The sequence below is a fragment of the Cibotium barometz genome, chromosome 29 (genome assembly GCF_041138505.1).
Source record: "Cibotium barometz isolate CiBa-2024 chromosome 29, ASM4113850v1, whole genome shotgun sequence".
Lineage (NCBI taxonomy): Eukaryota > Viridiplantae > Streptophyta > Polypodiopsida > Cyatheales > Cibotiaceae > Cibotium > Cibotium barometz.
Window position 1 is genome coordinate 49,058,057 of NC_141074.1, and position 13,534 is coordinate 49,071,590.

Here is a 13,534-nt window from a genome sequence, read left to right on the forward strand (position 1 = left end):
TGACGGCGTTTTTAAACCTTTGAGATAATTGCTATGAAGAGGGCCACTAATCACCACTCTGCGGCCCACCAACCGATATTTACATTGTTTCACGTACAGACAGCCGTTAGCGTCTACAGGCTCATCCGCAGTCGAAGATGCCTCGTCGTCATCGAATCAAATAAAGGCCTCTTGTCAAGATTAAGGCTTGGCCTCTTGTAGGTTTACTTGGCAACATCAAGCATTTGTTATGTGGCTCATTCATTGTCCTTTTTACCAAGTAGAAAAACCACCTTCTCTTGGATATGAGTAGCTAGTATGTTACCACCATGCAATTTGATATCAGTGCTTCACCCTAAGATTGTACACCAATGCCTATACACATTGATTATTAGCACATATATATAAGGTGCATATTATGAGAATTACCTTGATGGTTCCACATTGGTCCAATGGTTGCACCATGAACCATTGGTCACTAATGACTTTATTATGGAGGACTAGGGGATACAAGATAGTCTTATTGATCTAATGAGCTTATGTCATATAATAATGGAGAAAGACCCCCAAATTGAAAGATGGTCTATAACATTTATCTTGAGAGTCAAGTTCTAGTTTATCTATATTGATATCTAGTTTTAATGTCTACCACACTCTCGCAGCCATGTGTAGGCATTAGAGTGATGCAGTTAAAAACATGAGGGAGTAGTTCATTTCCATCGAAATTGATTGATGGCTCTCAATTTCATTGGATAGGCTTACTAGATTTTTTAACCACATTGGTTTATACAAATTGGATATATGTGACAAGTGCGATGTTTCTTGTTTGGTAAACACTTCTAATGCAATGAAAGATTCCCAAGTGTGGCATGCTAGGTATGGCCATACTTCTATTGGCTATTTTGATGCTTTTACAAACACATGGGACGTTATAGGATCGTCCTCACCTTGATGAGACCTTGATCCACCACAAAGATATAATTGTGAAGGATGCATCCTTGGCAGACTTGCTTGCCAATCTTTCCCACAGGAAGTAGCACATAGAGCTGATCCTAAATTACTGCTCATACACAGTGATGTGTGTGGTGTCCAATGAGGAGTACTTTTTTAGGAGGAAACTTATACTTTTGTACATTCATTGACGATTATAGCAAGTACGGCTAGTCTTACCTTATGAACGAAAAATCAGAGTTATTTTCTCATTTTCAACACTTTGTTGCTATGGTTGAAAATAAAATTGGCTTAAAATTTTAAACTCTCCATTGAGACAGAGAGGGAAAATATATGTTTAATGCATTCAAAGAATTTTTAGCACGAAAAGGCATTAAGAATTAGTGTATAACTCCTTATACACCATTTTTCTATGGTGTTGCTAAGAGATAAAATAAGACTCTTATGGAGATGGTTAGATGCATGGTTAAAGGTTGGCAGCTTCCACATAAGTTTTGAATGGAAGTAGTTCTATGTGCTACCTAGGTGCTGAACAAGTGCCCCACTAAAGATTTAAAGACTATCACTCCTTATAAGGCTTGGTTCAATCAAAAACCTAAGGTTAAACACATGCATGTTTTTGGTTTTTTGGCATATGCACATGTTTCAGTACAAAACAGAACTAAGCTTGATGAGACAAGGCAGTGAAATACATTTTTATTTGTTATAGTGCTGAAAGTAAAAGTTATCTTCTCTATAATCCTCTTACAAAGAAGATTATTATCAGTAAGGATGTTGTTTTTGGTAGAGGATTTTGTCTATCCAATGATAGAATTTAATAAGCATACCTATGCCAATTCTTCAAATTTGTTTGATGGGTTATTACCTGTGCGAGTTCCTATTGATTCTCAACAGATTTTGCTTACTAATCCTTGTTTGTTGTGAGGGTAAATGCTTAAGAAATTGATGCACTAACTTCACATCAACTGGAAGATGTAGTAAATGCTGAACGATTAGCAATCCAATGAATCTAGGGTTAACCTAGATGGGTTAGAAGAACCTTGCAGGATAGCAAATCATGTGCTCCTTGTAGAGTAGAAATAGATCTGGTGCTCAAACCACTTCTTTAGCAGATATTGCAAAGTTTGTATTTTTTAGTTCTCTACATGATGTAGATGAACCTAAATCTTTTGAAGAGGCTTAAGAAGATCCAAATTGGGTGAAAGCCATATAGGATGAAATTTATTCCATTCATAAAAATGGTACTTGGGATTTAGTAGATGTAGCACTCGGCAAGAAAGCTATTGGTAATAAGTGGATTTTTAAAGTTAAGAGAAAGGCATATAGATCAGTTGATAGATTCAGGGCTGGACTTGCTGTAAAAGTTTATGCCCAAGGGATTGACTATGATGAAACTTTTGCTCCCACTTTGTGTATGACCACTATTTAATTTGTTATTGCTTTGGCAGCCCATCATGGATGGAAAGTGCACCAATAAGACATCAAAATGAATGTTCTTGAATGGTGACTTATAGGAAGAAGTTTATGTGAGTCAATTAATGCCCAAACTGGTCAAGAATAGAATGTATGTAAGCTTAATAAAACCTTATGTTATGAGAGCTTGGTACCAAAAGATTCATACCTACTTGACCAATGCCCAAATTGGTCAAGAATAGAAGGTACATGTAGGCTTAATAAAGCCTTATATGGTTTAATAAAGGTACATGTAGGCTTAATAAAGCCTTATATGGTTTAAAACAAGCCCCGAGAGCTTGGTACCAAAAGATTCATACCTACTTGACTGGACATGGATTTCAAAATAGTCCTATGTAAAGAACTTTATATGTGAAACAGGACAAGAAGGATTTGCTTGTCGTCATTGTTTATGTAGATGACATGCTACTAAAAAGAATTTTATTATAGCCTTCAAAGTTAACCTTGCCTCAAATTTTGAGTTATCTGACCTTGGTCTATTACACTATTATTTGGGTATGTAGTTTATACAGCAAGATGATGGTATAACCATTAAGCAGTCAAAGTAAATCAAAGCACTGTTCAAAAGGTTTAACATGGAAAGTTACAAACCTATCTCTACACCAATGAAACCTTGTGTAAAACTTAGTCTGCACAGGATGTTGGTGAACCATTTGACATAACCACTTACAATCAATCTATTTATGTAACTCATGGCCAGACATCCAGTATGGTGTGTCATAACTTTCAATGCCTAGGCACTAAGTATTGGTAGGCAGCCAAATGTATCTTCAAATACTTGCAAGGCACTCAAGATCTTTGTAACTCACAGCTAGACACCCATTATGGTGTGTCATAACTTTCAAAGGTCATGCATTACCCAGACACTAAGTATTGGTAGGTAGCCAAATGTATTTTCATATACTTTTGCAAGGTACTCAAGATCTTTGTACCTCACGACCAGACATCTAGTATGGTGTGTCACAACTTTCAAAGTTCATGCATTACCTAGGCACTAAGCATTGGCAGCTAAATGTATCTTCAGATACTTGCAAGGCACTCAAGATCTTAGCTTGTTCTATGATAAGGTGGTGATTTACAACTGTATGCCTGTATTAATTTCAATTAGAAAGGTGATTTATGATACATTATAATCCATATATGGAAACTATTTAATTTTGAAAATTCTTGCATATCTTGGCTAAGTAAGAAACAACCAACTTTGGCAAAATCATCCTGTGAAGTTGAATATAGAGTAGCATTCGCTTTAATGATTAAATATGTATGGTTAAGAAGATTGATAGAGGATCTTTGTGTCTCTTCAGACACCCCTAGTTCTATTTTCCATGATAGTCAGAATGCAATGGCAATTACAAATAATCCTATCTTTCATGCCAGGACCAAGCACATTGAAGTGCACCAAGAGACTCCTTCCTATTGGAGACTGGTGCAGGTGCTGAAGCCACCTAATGAGATTCCCTGACAATGCAACTAAAGCCTTACCACTTTGGCCTTGTCATTTTCTTGTGAGGTAGTAAGGTGTCAACTTTCTGTGCACCACAAGGAATTTCTTAAGCAAGAACTCCACCGCTTCATTGACAGAAGTGAGCAGCTATTTGTGATGCAGCACATACTCAGTTCCATAACAAGAGATGTGTCACGATCTTAAGATATATGGTATATGGATTTTGGTGCCTCTAACCACATGATCAATTATGGTGAGTGGTTTAGAGACATGTAGAAAATGGAAAAACCAGGCTATGTAGAAACAACTGATGACACTGTGCATCCCATTGCACATGTTGGTAAAGTGCCATTGTCTATGTAGGATGGCAAAATGAAGTAGTTGGCAAATGTACTTCATGGTCCCAATATTACAAAGAACGTGGTTTATGTTGGACAGATGGTTGGGCAGGGTCTGCAAGTGAGGTTTAATCCTCAAGGATGTTTTGTGGAAGACTTCAAAAATCAGCATGTCGCTTGGTTGCAAAGGGTAACATAAATGGCAGAATGTTTACTTTTGGATGTGAACATGCTTGAGGTAAAGGCAGCCATGTTTGTGCATGGAACAAGTGTCGTTGCAGATATTGACTTTGATAAATCTCTTGTCACTATGTTCTTGTTAGTATGTGAAATTTTTGATAAACCTCTTGTCAATATTCTCTAGTTTGGTCATTAACTTTGTCATTATTCTTAATTTGTTTTCTTGCATTTCTTGTATGTCAAGATGTTAATGCTAATCCATTTCCACATACCTTAGTTCACCATAGCCATGCCTAGATCCATGTGTTTTAACTAGCTTGTGGGTAGTATCGTGTTGATTTTCTATGCACCATAAAAGAACTCTTGACCAAGAACACCACGATCTCTCACTTTTGGAACTCAGTTGATCTTGTGTGACCTTGTGGTATAGCTTTAGCCTGCAGCCCACTTGTGGGTAAAGTAGTCGGCGTGGCAAGTTTGATAATGCTAAATTTTTTATTTGCTTATTGATTAATAGATTTATTATTCTTTATTAAAATCTAAAAATACAATAGAAAAAGAAAAAAGAAGGAAGAAAAAGGAATGAAAAATACCACTAAAAAAAGAAAGAAATAAAAATAAAGAGGTAAAAAATTATACTCATTAAGACTCGGGGAGGTTTTGTTTTTTTATGTGCATGCATATGTGTGCATGTGTGGGTGCATGCATGTACATGTAATTTTTTTAATGCATGCGCGAGTGTGTGGATGTGTAGAGGGTGCATAGAACCGTGTGTGCACATGCAGATTATTGTGGGTGCACGTCTATGTAAAGAGCGTGCACATGCGGGCATGGGTGTGTGTATGTGATGCATGTTTTGTGTGCACATGAGTGTGTGTTGTGTGCGCAAGTGTGTGTGCGGCATAGTGTGCAAGTGTGGTCACATATGTGGGGTGGATTGCACACGTGAGTGTAGAGGGTACATGTGTGTTTTTAGTTTTGTTTTAGGTTTTTAAGTTTTTAAGATAAATGTGACTAAACACTTGAGTGGGGGTATTACATTACATATATGTACAACAAGGATTTAGGGTTTATGGCCTACCATGTAGGCTGAATGAGCACCAAAGGTGGAGAATTTCTTGCACATCCACCACAAGAAAGCTTAGAACCCATTGGTGTTGGGCTTTATTGGTGTGCACGCCACCACCATCGGCTTTGTTGGTGCACTTGTTTGAACTTTGGCCTCCCTTTAGGGAGTTGATGTTATAGCATGGTGCACGACGGTGTTGTGAAACCATGATGATCCCTTTGGATCTGGGGAGCATCTGGGAATTCCAAGGGTACCCTTGTTTCCCCTTTTAAAGGATGATGATTTATCTCGTTATACGTGTGGGAGTCACATAAAACTTACAAGACTCTTAGATTCAATGAAAAATTCCACTTCAAAACAACCGATGGTTATGGAGTGGAATTGTTTATTATGGTGGTGGTTGCCGATGGTGTGAGGAGTGGGTGGCCTAACAAGGTCCACATCTCCCACGAAAAAACATTATGGCTAGCTAAGGTACACAACTAGGTGGTGGGGAACTCTAGGTTCCTCCATTTTTTATCTCGATGAATCGTGAAGGTCAGCTATACATGTACAAAAATTTGTATGGGGGTCGTCTATAGCCTCTTTGGTTTTTTTGCTTCTTTTTCTTGTGGATATGATAGAGCATGTCCTAGGTGAGAGGTCCATACTAGCATTTTAGCTCCCTACCATTGAAATATCCTTCCATCTCAATCCCATCCAGGGTCTCTATCTTTGAGGCACTTTGAGGAGCAATTTTTGTAACTCGGTAGGGACTATGGTCTCAAGTCTAGGAAACCTTGTTAGTGTATTGGTTCTAGGTTAGTGATAATCCTTAGGCGTAGTATGACCATTTATATTCTTTTGCCTATTTGAAGATAATCAACAACTTATCCAAGGGTTTGGCATATACTACATACAAGAAGATGAATCTTCTATTATACCCTATATGCCCCATGAATCTCTATACCCCCTTATAGTTGATGGGTGGTGGTAACTCGTGTTCTTGTTATGAAGATGCCATTCTTGGGATGATGTGTCCAAGTATGACATCATGTTTAACCCATAATTGACATTTGAGTGGTTTCAACAAGATATGGTAGAGAGTCTGCATCTCTCAATAAGAGTAGCCAAAGATAAACAAGATGATCATTTCACTTTTATTCCATGCATAGGGTAATCAAAGAATAACTTGTTGCAACATTTATTCATGTTGACCGAAGTGGTGCGGATAGTTGTATTAGACTCATTGGGAGAATGCCTTGACCCATGGGATCTCTTCCCTATCTTTAAGTTTATTTTCAAGGCCTAGTTACCTTTGCGTATATAAATGTGATCAATTTCTTAATCATGAATGTAAGGCCTTCCAATGGTCATAGTGCATAAACCTCTCCTTTGAATATTCATCACCACAAATGTATGTTAGAAACTTAGTCCAAAGGTCTTGTATCTTTTCCATCTTGTAGGATGCCTAACAACAAGGTTTGTGCCTATGAGTGGCAAGCTTCCCTAGGCCTCCCAACAATCCAGGGGTGATTATGCTAACACTAGCATAATCACCAAGGCTTGTGCTTGTGAGTCGTGGGCTTCCCTAGGCCTCCAAGCAATCCTTGGTGATAACTGGTGACACCAACACCACCATACAAGATTGCGGAGACCGCCATTCTTTAGGTAACACTCCTTTCATTTCGTCTCTTTCAAAGTTCCCAAGCTTGTTCATAGGCATTTCTAGTTGTACTTTGGTTCTAGTTATGGAGGGAGGGTTCTCAATGGGATATGTCTCATCCTCCTCCTCTTTAGGTTAGGTTCAATTACCTTGGAGAAACTGTTATGCTAAATATGGTGACCCATGTGACAAATGCAAACTCAACCATGCTTATAATGATTATCCCAACTAAGTGGCAATCACCCCCGTGGCATAAGAATTTTCTACCACTTCAAGAGCCTTAATTTGTTGAGTGTGCAAGGAGGTATTATTCATACAATCCCCCTTAATTCCATCACAAGGCTCTAAGCCAAGACGAGGGCAGCATCCAAGGGAACATCTGGACACTGCCAAAATAGTCTAGGCTTCAACTTCAAAGAAGTAGTATGAGAGCCTAAGGGGCAAGCCCCAAAGGCTACATTAGCCCCTAAAAAAGCTTATAAACTGGAACAGGAGGTCTAAAAGAATAAGACCTCAAAGAGCATGCTAAAATGTAATGCACGATCAAGGACAATGATGTCATAATAACTATCGAAAGTGGTTTGGACAAGAACTCTGAAGAGCTACCTCCCCTTGTGGAGGCAGCAAAGTGATCACAGAGACCCTCTCTTCCCAAGGAAAATAAACCCATAGATTACAAAAACCTTCTGAAGAAACTCAAGGAGTATCCCAACCCTGTGTTAGAGAAAGAAGCCCAAGAGCTTGTGAGGAAGGAGTAGGATAAACTAGAACAAGTACTAGACAAACTGATTGAGTATAGACCACTCACACTGCCTGAGTGCATCCATGGCCCTATCCCAGAACCAACCATAGAACCAATGAGAGGGAACCTTAAAGTTTTCCAAAGACCTTGGACAAACCCATAATGATTCTTAAGCGGCCATAAAGAGAGCTAGTTCTGAAACCTCTTCCTCTAGAACCAATCCAACTAGGCCCCACATTGCTAGAGGGAGTGAAGAGGGACTCAGTGTGTGGGAGGTGAAAGTTAGAGCCTTCCTTGGGAGATTTAGTAAAAGGCCTTTGTGAGGACACTCCACAATATGGTGTGGGACTTTGCATTGATGGCCTATGTACCAGATTATTAAGGCCTCTCACTCTTTGTTGCACCATGGATTCGAACACATAGGCATAATCCATGGGTGAAGCCATGTTGTTCGTATGGGTCTTGTTGTTCATAAGACTCATAGCTCTCTTATTCCTGAGTTTCTGTCTCTGTGGACATAGTCATCGAGTACTGTTGTATTAGTATAGTTCTTGGAGGAACTAGTTGTGGTGGTAGTACAAGAGGTACGCATAGGGTGATGGTCTATGCATTATCAATGGAAATTTTAATGATTAAAAAAATATTTTAAAATCGTAAAACCCGTAATTCCATGGCATGAAAAAGCAGGAGAGATCTAAAGAAGTAAAAATGCATAAAAATGTTTGTTTTCGTTTCTTCTAGGTTACCCAAGTACTCACAAAGCCAAACAATGCATAAAAACATAAAAACATCCAAATTTTCCTTCTTTTTCTCACAAAACTCCAAACCTTGTCCTCTTCCCAACCAACACAATACTGCTCAAAAATGGTGGCTATGGGAAAAGATACTTGCACAAGGGAGCGATGGACAATGAAGCAAGAATGCCTCTGTAAGTGAATTGACGCTAAATATTTTATGGCCCATTTTTTCCCTCTATAGAACTCAACCATTCACAAAGAAATACACAAACAAGAAATAACGATCATGGGGTACTTCCTTGCTTCCAAGCTTGGGTCTCTTGAAGCCATCCAAGCCTAACCGACGGTTGCCAACTTCTCTCCTTCTTGCCCTCTCTTCTTCTCAATCATAGAGGAAGTTTCTTCATCTTGCTACAAGGACTAGCACACGTCTCACTATCTACTCTCTCACACAAAGAAATGGACATGAATAAGCAATAATATATCCTCTACTCTCAACTCTCTCTCTCTCTCTCTCTCTCTCTCTCACACACACACACACATCCAGATTGAGCTTCACATATAGAGGGGATCCTGCGGTGGAGATTGTCTCATCCTATGTCTACCTTGGTGTCACTTTCAGTGGCCCACGCTTTACCATGCTTCCCGCAGCACATGCTAGAGTGACGCGGGGATATGCAGCCTTGAGCTTACTTGAGCGGCAGTGCTTCCAGGCACATTTCCAGGACCCCAGGACGAAGGGCTGGCTTTTTGACACCCTCGTCATCACACCAGCCTTGATGTATGGAGCAGCATTCTGGGGGCCAGATTTATCCGATGAGGATTGGTAGCGAGTTGAGAGGCCCCAGGTCATGATGTTCTCCCGTATGATCGGTAACAAACCATCAGTCCCACACCAGATTATCCAGGCAGAGCTTATTGCAGCCCTGATGGTAGTGGAGGCACTCTTCCAGACACTCACGTACCTTCATCGCATCAATCACATGGATCCCCACAGGTACTCGAGGCTTGCCTTGGAGTCCTCCAGTCAGCTAGCACTTGAGGGACACTGTGGAGTATGGTATGCACTAGTTTCCACTTGGTTCTCAGTATATGGGCTCTGCATGGACCGCCTACCCCCCCTTCAGTATAGTTTGGACTCCCCTTTTTTTCGGCTGTCTCCTCACGAGGATACCAACCGGGTTATCCGGTCAGATCTTCTTAGCCTCTACACACATTGCACATGGATCACACCCCTAGAGCTCCCCACGAAGATGCATTTTTACAGAGACCACTTCCTCACACTCACTGAGGATGGATTCATCCAGCAGCCGGGCTACTTGAGTGTTCACATGTCTAATGCCATGCGGATTGCGATTGGCTAGATACGGGTTTCTTCCCACTGCCTCTCAGAGTGGAGATAGGTAGAGTTGAGCGCATCTTCAGAGCTGGGAAGCTCGTACGGACACCCAGAGGAGAGGATCTGTTGACTATGCCACACAGAGGTTGAGACGGAGGAGCATTACATATGCCACTGCCCAGTATACTATGAGATCTGCGGGAGGTTTCACTGTCTATTTCGTGAGGGATTCGGTCCACTCTCCAGGATCATTGACTTCTAGGACCAGCGTTGCCTGGGCCTCTTCCTACTTGAGCTCCGCAGACACAGGGACACCTTCTTGAGACACAGGCCCCATCCACCCCGCCCCCTCCCTCGACAGCCAACCATCACCAGTTTCTTCTGGACCCAGGAGGAGGTGGACACCGACATAGTGGATCTTGTGGACCCTCCACAAGCTGCTCTCTGGACCTACCTCGCTCGAGAGGAGTTACCTCGGACCGAGCCTCTGCACTCCGGCGTGCCCGACGCCCTTGACCCCCCCCCGTTTGCCACGATCACCTCATCAGCTTCTCCAGATCCAAGACATGCTCCACCGCCATCAAGCTACCTTTCCACGTGACATAGCTGAGGGAGACCTCTCGGCCATACTCGTCAACCCCATGCTTGACATTTTGGAGAGTGGTATACCATCTACTCGGAGCTGATGTTGCTCCCATGTTTTTATGTTCTTAGTATTCCATGACGAGTTTCCATGGACACTTTTGTAACACCCTAGTGAGATAGCTATATTTATGTTTTCACTCTGTTTTATTTTCCATTCCATGATGAGATATGCCATGCCCATTGGGTCTTTAGTAGACGCTTAATATATCTTTCTTTCTTTCTCTCCACACATAACAAGAAGAAAAAAGCAAGTAGAAAACTAGAGAATATGTTTAGCACAAAGGGGGATTGTGTCCATTCATTATGAGATAATGTATTATATACAAGTGGTTCTTATTTACACTTGAACTCCCAAAACTCTCAACTTAACTAAATGAGTTTAGGTGTGGCCATATTTCTCATAAATGTTACACCTTTTATAGTGTCTTTGTATGACACTTTTTCCTCACTCGTGTGTGTGGATAGTTATCCCAAAATGGGGTAATACACCTCCTTAATATTGTCTTCTTTGCATGGTGTCTAGGGGGGAGAGAGAGAGAGAGAGAGAGAGAGGAAGTGTTCCATGTCCTACCTACAATAGATGGTAATTTATAAAATAGTTCTTTTTAAAAGTATGTTTTTTAATCAATCTTAGCAAACATCTTATAATGTGGAGAGCCACTAGAGCTTTTCATTTGGGAGCGAATATAATCACGATGCCTTGTTGTGGTGACTTCTCTAGCCATTTACGACATTAATAACTAGTGTAAAATACTAAATGACTGTATACTTCTAGTACGTCAACAAACTAATTCCATAAATAGGCCTACAACAATAGGTTAGGAGAAATGATCTAATTATCACAACTAAAGTAGTTGTAATTGAGAACAAAATGTCTCCACTAGAGAATGCACTTGTATCTTACCCTCCACTAGAGAATGCACTTGTAAGTATCTTACCCTCGATGCTAAAGATTCATTGCCAATTATCCCTTTGAATAAATATCTCCATTAAGATTCCAAAAAAAAACCCCGTTTTGGTGTGTAGTATCACAAGATTATGTGATTATAGCAACCATATAACTGTAACAAAAGGTCTTCTCTTTTTAATCCAAATCATCCACCTTTTGGCATTGTCTTTCAAACATAGTCATTGCCCTACTTTCAAAGATAGACAATGTAATGGCGTTAAAGAAATGAAATCATGACTAGATGGTGAAGCTTTGTCAAGACATATAATGTTTCAAAGAATAAATATGCAATATAGTTTTTTGGATTTTCTATTTAGAAGACACTATGAAGATAAAAAATAAAAAATAAATAAAAGGTGTAAAAAGAAAGATGTGGAAAACATTTTCCACCCTTCAATGTTTCCTATTAGCTTAAAAGATAATCAATCTATAGCACATATGGTTACTCACATGACAAGTGGTTGTCTATGGACAATTGGCACAAAAATTAATTCAAATTAATTTATGATAATAACAAACTTTATAACTAATGTAATTCTTTTATGATCACCTCTAAACAATCACTCACCTTAGCATATTATATCACTAACCATGCATTGTTAGGTAGTGCATACCTAATTCTTTTAGGTAGTGTAATTCTTGTCATAAGAAGCTTTTCAAACTTCAAGTAATCTAGAGTATGACTATACGATTTAAGACTAAGGCTGATTAGCAATTCAAACTACAGTTAAAGCCACATGCTTATGTATTGTGTTTGCATTTTGATTTCTATGTGAGTGCGAGGTCATGGCAAGAGCTATGTTAAATGAAAAAGCAACTTCCAGCAGGAAAATGGACAATACAAGAGTCCAGAAGAGGTGTGCACAAGTTGCACAAGTTTTAAACCAAACCTATCTTATTTTAAGGTATTTGGAACCATTGCCTATGTTCATGTACCAAACAGAAGTACAAGGTCAGGTGTATATTTCTTGGATATGCAACAAATAGAAAAGCATACAAATGTTGGAACCCACTCACAAAAGAAATACACATCACAAGGAAAGTGACATTTGATAAATCAAAAAGTTGGTACATTGGTACATCTCAAGAACATGAAAAACACTCCAAGAAGACCTAGAGGTTCTTGTAAACCCCCATACGCTATATGGCAGATATTAGGGGAAATAGTGATGGGAACTACCTTGAAAGTGCTGCAGAGAGCCGGATGGCAAAAGGGCTAACCACATTTCTAGACTCGTGCCCAACGGGAGTGAAAAGAAAAGTTAGGTCGGGAGGTAGTGCACCTATTCTAGTTGCTGATTTGATCTCAAGCCCCAACCACAATTTTTGCGAGGGCTGGGGCACTCAACCGCAACAAAGGGAGAGGAGCTTTCACAACTTCCCACAGTGTGGCCATTACTCATAAAAACGGCTGTGGTCTACATCAAGCACATGACAGAATGAAACAAGGATTCAAAGATTGCCAAGAGAAGCTAGATCACCAAAGAAGGCTACTACACACAAGAACAAGGAGAAATTGGATATTTCTCAATCATCGAATGATGGATCACAAAGTTCCAAAGAAGAACTTAGTCCAAGAGTGCTCAAAGTTTACATACAAAGTGTAAAAGCAAAAAAAGTCAACAACAAAAGCAATGAAGAAGTCAAGAATCCAAGTGACTCAATCTTCAACACCACAAAGGTGGTTGATGACATAGAATTGTCAACAATTGAGTTCACCCTCGACATTGAAGACTTGAAGGGAACAATGCATGGATTACCTTGAAAAGTAGCAATACAAGCTAATCTATTTTGAAGATCTTGAGCTTGAGGGGCAGTGTGAGAAAGACAAGCTCAAGATGTTGGCGAGGACAAGACGAGCCTAACGGTCCAAATTGCGTGCAAATCGGAGTATGCTAGCATGTTCCACGGGCATGTGTGTGAACAGCCCTAATTGAGTATGCACGGGTAAAGTGGGTTTGTTAGGCTTTAAGCTTTTTCCCACTTAGGTGTTTTTTAGCAAAATGCTTTCCATTGTTTTTAGAGTTTCCACTTTTTATAACT